The sequence below is a fragment of the Oncorhynchus clarkii genome, chromosome 7 (assembly GCF_045791955.1).
Source record: "Oncorhynchus clarkii lewisi isolate Uvic-CL-2024 chromosome 7, UVic_Ocla_1.0, whole genome shotgun sequence".
Classification (NCBI taxonomy): Eukaryota; Metazoa; Chordata; class Actinopteri; order Salmoniformes; family Salmonidae; genus Oncorhynchus; species Oncorhynchus clarkii.
The window spans coordinates 80,242,043-80,248,355 of NC_092153.1; the positions used below are offsets into that span (position 1 = coordinate 80,242,043).

Sequence of the window (6,313 nt, forward strand, 5' to 3'; positions counted from 1 at the left end):
CTGGTCGACTGGCAGATCTGGAAGAGTCTGGTCGACTGGCAGATCTGGAAGAGTCTGGTTGACTGGCAGCTCTGGCTGCTCCATGCTGACTGGCTGCCCCATGCTGACTGACAGCTCTGGCTGCTCCATGCTGACTGGCTGCTCTGGCTGCTCCATGCTGACTGGCAGCTCTGGCTGCTCCATGCTGACTGGCAGCTCTGGCTGCTCCATGCTGACTGGCAGCTCCATGCTGACTGGCGGCCCTGGCTGCTCCATGCTGACTGGCGGCCCTGGCTGCTCCATGCTGACTGGCGGCCCTGGCTGCTCCATGCTGACTGGCGGCCCTGGCGGCTCCTTGCAGACTGGCATCTCTGGCGGCTCCTTGCAGACTGGCAGCTCTGGCGGCATCCTGCAGACTGGCAGCTCTGGCGGCTCCTTGCAGACTGGCAGCTCCTTGCAGACTGGCAGCTCCTTGCAGACTGGCAGCTCCTTGCAGACTGGCAGCTCCTTGCAGACTGGCAGCTCCTTGCAGACTGGCAGCTCCTTGCAGACTGGCAGTTCCGAACAGGCGGGAGACTCCGGCAGCGCTGTAGAGGCGGAAAGCTCTGACAGCGCTAAACAAGCGGGAGACTCCGACAGCGCTGAAGAGGAGGGCTCCGGCAGCGCTGGACAGGCGAGGCGCACTGTAGGCCTGATGCGTGGTGCTGGCACTGGTGGTACTGGGCCGAGGACACGCACAGGAAGCCTGGTGCGGGGAGCTGCTACCGGAGGGCTGGGGTGTGGAGGTGGTACTGGAAAAACCAGACCGTGCAGGCGCACTGGAGCTCTTGAGCACCGAGCCTGCCCAACCTTACCTGGTTGAATGCTCACGGTTGCCCTGCCAGTGCGGCGAGGTGGAATAGCCCGCACTGGGCTATGCAGGCGAACCGGAGACACCGAGCGCAAGGCTGGTGCCATGTAACCCGGCCCAAGGAGACGCACTGGGGACCAGCTGCGTAGAGCCGGCTTCATGGCATTAGGCTCGACGCTCAATCTAGCCCAGCCGACACGCGGAGCTGGAATATACCGCACGGTGGGGCTGCCTCTCGGGCTTCCTTGCCAGCAGTGTTCCCTCATATCGCCGGCTCCTCTCTCCGGCTGCCTCTGCTCTCCTAAGTGCCTCCACCTGTTCCCATGGGAGGCGATCTCTTCCAGCCAGTATCTCCTCCCAAGTGTAACAGCCCTTGCCATCCAAAACGTCCTCCCATGTCCATTCCTCTTTACGCTGCTGTTGCCGCCTGTTGACACGCTGCTTGGTCCGTTGGTGGTGGGTGATTCTGTAACGGTTTTCTTGATGAGAAGGAGAGTCGGACCAAAATGCAGCGTGTCGATTGCGATCCATGTTTTAATAAAAAAACGTAAAACACGAATCAATACAAACACTACAAAATAAAAACGTGATGAACGTAACGAAAACCTTAACAGCCTATCTGGTGAAAACACATAGACAGGAACAATCACCCACAAACACACAGTGAAACCCAGGCTACCTAAATATGGTTCCCAATCAGAGACAATGACGAACACCTGCCTCTGATTGAGAACCATATCAGGCCGAACATAGAACTGGACAAACTAGACATGTAACATAGAATGCCCACTCAGATCACACCCTGACCAACCAAAACATAGAAATATACAAAGTAAACTATGGTCAGGGTGTGACAGTGTTTATAGATGTGATATGTTAAAGACCTTTAGAGTTTAATTCGGGAGATGGTAACTCTTTAAAGATCCACTCTCGTGCTGCCCCAATTCCTATTGATTTAATTGGTACATGATTCATTTATTCAGGTAGCAATTTAACATAGTTAGTTGATTAGATAAATAATAATCATCAGATTATTGAAAGTAAAGTCATAACACTACAGCGTTGCTCAAACTGTAAGCCCCAGCCCGCCCAACACAAATTCATTCTTAGAATATCAGGCGCGGACTACGTTTAGCCTACCTTTTATTAGGGGGAATTGTAAATTAACGAGGAGGCAACTCGAATTAACAATAATTACATTGCAAACAGTGTAAAAATATTTTTAATGGAGAGGAGCCAGATCCTGTTCCTGCAGGATAAAGCACTGATTAATGAAAGCTCTGATTATAGGTCAAAAGTTTAATGAAATGATCCACAGACAGACAACACACTACTGTACATACGGTACGCTACAGAGGAGTAACGGAGAAATATATATTTATTTACATAAAAAATAAAAATAATTTATCCATTTATCCATTCATCCATCCATCCATCCTTCCATCCATTCATCCATCCATTCAACTATTCATCCATTCACCCATCCATTCATTCATCCATCAATTCGTCCATTCATCCATCCATTCATCCATCCATCCATCTACTCATTCATTCATCCATCCATCCATTCATTAGATCATCCATCGGTCCATCCACCCATCCATCCATTCATTCATTCATTCATCCATCCATGAATTCATCCATCCATCCATTAATTAATCCATTCATTCATTAATTCCTCCATCCATCCACCCATTCATTCATTAATTAATTCATCAAAGTTTAATGAAATGATCCACAGACAGACAACACACTACATATGGTACGCTACAGAGGAGTAACGGAGAAATATATATATATATATATATTTTCTATACATAAAAATAAAATAGAAATTCAATACAAAATGTAGTTCATGTTGTAAGCAGAGGCAGCAGTTTTGTTTCATATGCTACCTTTGAAAACCCAAAGGGAAACACACCTAATTGAAACAAACCTAATAACCATTCATTCATCCATCCATTCATTAATTCATCCATCCATGCATTCATCCATCAATTCATCCATCCATTGATCCATCCATCCATCCATCCATTCCTCCACCCATTCATTAATTAATTAATTCATTCATTCTTCCATCCATCCATCCATTCATACATCCATCCATTCATTCATTCATTCATTCATTCTTCCATCCATTAATTCATCCATCCATCCATCCATTAATTCGTCCATCCATCCATCCATCCATCCATCCATTCATTCATTCATTCATTCATTTTTCCATCCATTCATGCATTCATTCATCCATCCATTAATTCATCCATCTACTAATTTATCCATCCATCCATTCATCCATCCCTCCATCCATCCATTCTTCCATCCATCCATTCATCCATCCATCCATTCATTCATCCAGTAATTTGTCGATCCATTCATCCATCCAGTCATTCATCAATTCATCCATCCATTCATCCATCCATCCATCCATCCATTAATTTGTCTATCTTTCCATTCATTCATTAATTCATCCATCCATTCATTCATTCATCCATCCATTAATTCAACCATCTATTAATTCACCCACCCATGAATTTGTTAATTCATTCATTCATTCATTCATTCATCCATCCATCCATCCATTCATTCATTTCTAATTTAGAAGGAAGAAACTTGATCACATTTCCAAACAGTGTACCTGATCGGATGCAGTTGGTCGTGGGACATTCAGAGACATACAGTCTGTGGCCATTATTGTCCATTCATTATAGTCCATTCTGTGGCCATTATTTAGCAGTAGTCCATTCTGTGGCCATTATTTAGCAGTAGTCCAGTCTGTGGCCAATATTTAGCCGAAGTCCATTCTGAAATAGCTTTGACAAAGATATGAAGTTTGGATGAATTGAGCTTGAGGGTAAACAGCATCACATACTAGGAGACTAAATGAGGACAGTTCCACTTGTAATTACTTATTTAATCTTTATTTTAGTAAACATTTCTTGGCATTGGACTCAAATGGTTAGTCCCTCCTCAGGCAGATACTGTAAATACAGCAAATAGTGCCTCAAAGGGCACCCTATTCCCTATATAGTGCACTACTTTTGGCCCAGGACCCATAGTGACATCATCAAAAGTAGTGCACTGGACCCTTTGAGAGGTGGCAATAGTCCAAGCCATGTTCAGAATCCAACATTAGGCTTAATCAGAAAACAACATTCATCAGGGATATTTTGTTATATTGTAGGTGGTCGACTTGGAAGCACTTGGGACGTCCAGGCAGATTTGCCTGATAGAGCGATCAGCTTCAGCCTGACCTCAACTGGTTAGATCTGGGGGAAAAAAGTACCCCGAACTGAGTGAGATGGAGGACATTTAGTCAGTCGCCTATGCTCCTTTATAGAAGCCAAGGACTTTAGTCAAGTTACACACGCTTGTATCCAAATGTATCAGGGGAATGACATCTGTGGCCTAACACTTCCATTGTCTCACATATAGTAAGTAGCCTGGTCCTAGATCTGTTCGTGTCATCATTCCACTCCTTGCCACTCATCGCATGCCAAACATGTGGAATGATAGCACAAACAGACTGGTACCCAGGCTACACAGATAGATCTAGAGAGAGCCGTGTGAAGTGCCTCTTACATCGTTAAGATGGTCAGTTGGAGACAAGAATGTGGCTGTGTTTTTTCCTGCTTGTATCCAGACGTGTTTCTTGTCAGCCAGTCAAGTTCCAATTGAAAAGTAAAAAAACAGTATGGTATGTTCAATGGAACAGTTATTATGTCAAATTCATCTGATACGGCTGCTTATTACGTCTGGTTGGTGCTAACATTCAACTTAAAGGAACAATATTTATCATTTATATGGGGAGAAGCACAACATGGCTCTAAAAAAAAAGAACAAACTCCTAATTATTAAGGAAGGCACCCTCCATAGCGTTCAGTGAGTTCATCTCATATACAACCCTGTGTTTTCATATAAAAGACGGATGATCACTTACTATGCAGCAAGAAAAATGTTAAAAATAAAAAATGTTAAATAAGCTTGCAAAGATCTCTAGTTACACCAAAAAAATTATATCAGCTGGTCAATGTGGAGTGATTCATCAAATGAAAGACCTGAAGACCTGATTCATGTTCTCCAACTCAGTACCGGTCTTGTCTAAGGGATATTAGAGACCTGTTTTTACTCCTCTTTAGCTCAGTGGGCTAACACAGTCTTGTAGTGTGCACTGTGCGCCAGCCCTGGGTTTGGACCAAGTCGGTTATGTATTCTCAAATCAGAGGCTTTCATTGTCTGGTGATTCAGACTGTCAGAGTGATGACAGTGCAGATACTGTCCATGCCGGGATCAATTTCCAATGATTAAAATTTGATCTTGAATTCAATTTAAAATAACAATTTCATGGGATTATCTCAATCACCAGCCCATTGTGCATCTAATGCTGTCACGCCCTGACCATAGAGAGCTGTTTATTCTCTGTTGGTTGGCGCATGATAGTGACTAGGGTGGGTCATCTAGGTGATTAATGGTTTATGTTGGCCTGGTAAGGTTCCCAATCAGAGACAGCTGTTTATCGTTGTCTCTGATTGGGGATCATATTTAGGCAGCCATTTCCTCATTGTGCTTTGTGGGATCTTGTCTACGGATAGTTGCCTGTGTGCACACCAGCAGCTTCACATTTCGTTTGTGCTTTATTGTTTTTGTTTGGTGAGTTTCGATTGAATAAAATATGTGGAACTCTACGCACGCTGCGCCTTGGTCCAATCATTACGACGAACGTGACAGAAGATCCCACCAACAACGGACCAAGCAGATTGCGCGGGAGATAATGGCATCCTGGTCTGTGGAGGAGATTAGGGAGAGAACATTCTGGACTTGGAATGACATAATAGCAGGAGAGAAGAGCCTGCCATGGAGGCAGGCGAAAGCAGCGAAGGAGGGACAGTGACGAAGTCGGGGAGGTAGGCCACAGAAACCCCAATATTTTTTGAGGGGGGGGGGGGATTTGTGCCATTCTGAAAAAATTGTTAGTTATGGAGCAGAGAAGATTAGCATGGCCCATGCGAAAGGATGACACGCAAATCCGTGAAGCGCTCCTTATTTTTTTATTTTTTTATATAAATTGACTTTCAATGTCGCAGTCGGCGGAGCCGAGGAGTGAACCAGAGCCAGTCTTTGAGAAGAAGGATAATTTGGAGGGGAGAGAAATGGGAGAGTTTTTGAGTTGGTGGAGGACGCAGGGATTTGGAATAAAGAAACGTGTTGTCAGTTTGGTGCCACCTGAGTCAGCTCCCCGTACTTGTCCTGAGAAGTGTGTCAAAGTTCCGGAACAATTGATGCCGTCTATACACACCAGGTCTCCAGTGCACCTTTCACAACCCAGTGCGTCCTGTGCCAGCTCCTCGCACTCTCCCTCAAGTGCAAGTCCCCAGTCAGGTCCGTCCTGTTACTGCTTCTCGTACTTGCCCTGAGGTGCGTGTCACCATCCCGGTGCCACCTGTACCGGTCCCAGGCATCAGGCCTCCAGTGCGCCTCCCCAGT

General features: G+C 45.3%; 1 non-coding gene across 1 annotated transcript; it reads left to right on the top strand.

The window, feature by feature from the left end:
* The first annotated feature begins 5,771 nt into the window (after positions 1–5,771).
* Positions 5,772–5,877, top strand: LOC139414506 (U6 spliceosomal RNA). Its single transcript, XR_011634883.1, has one exon. It is a non-coding gene; the product is annotated as a U6 spliceosomal RNA (small nuclear RNA).
* Positions 5,878–6,313: the final 436 nt, after the last annotated feature.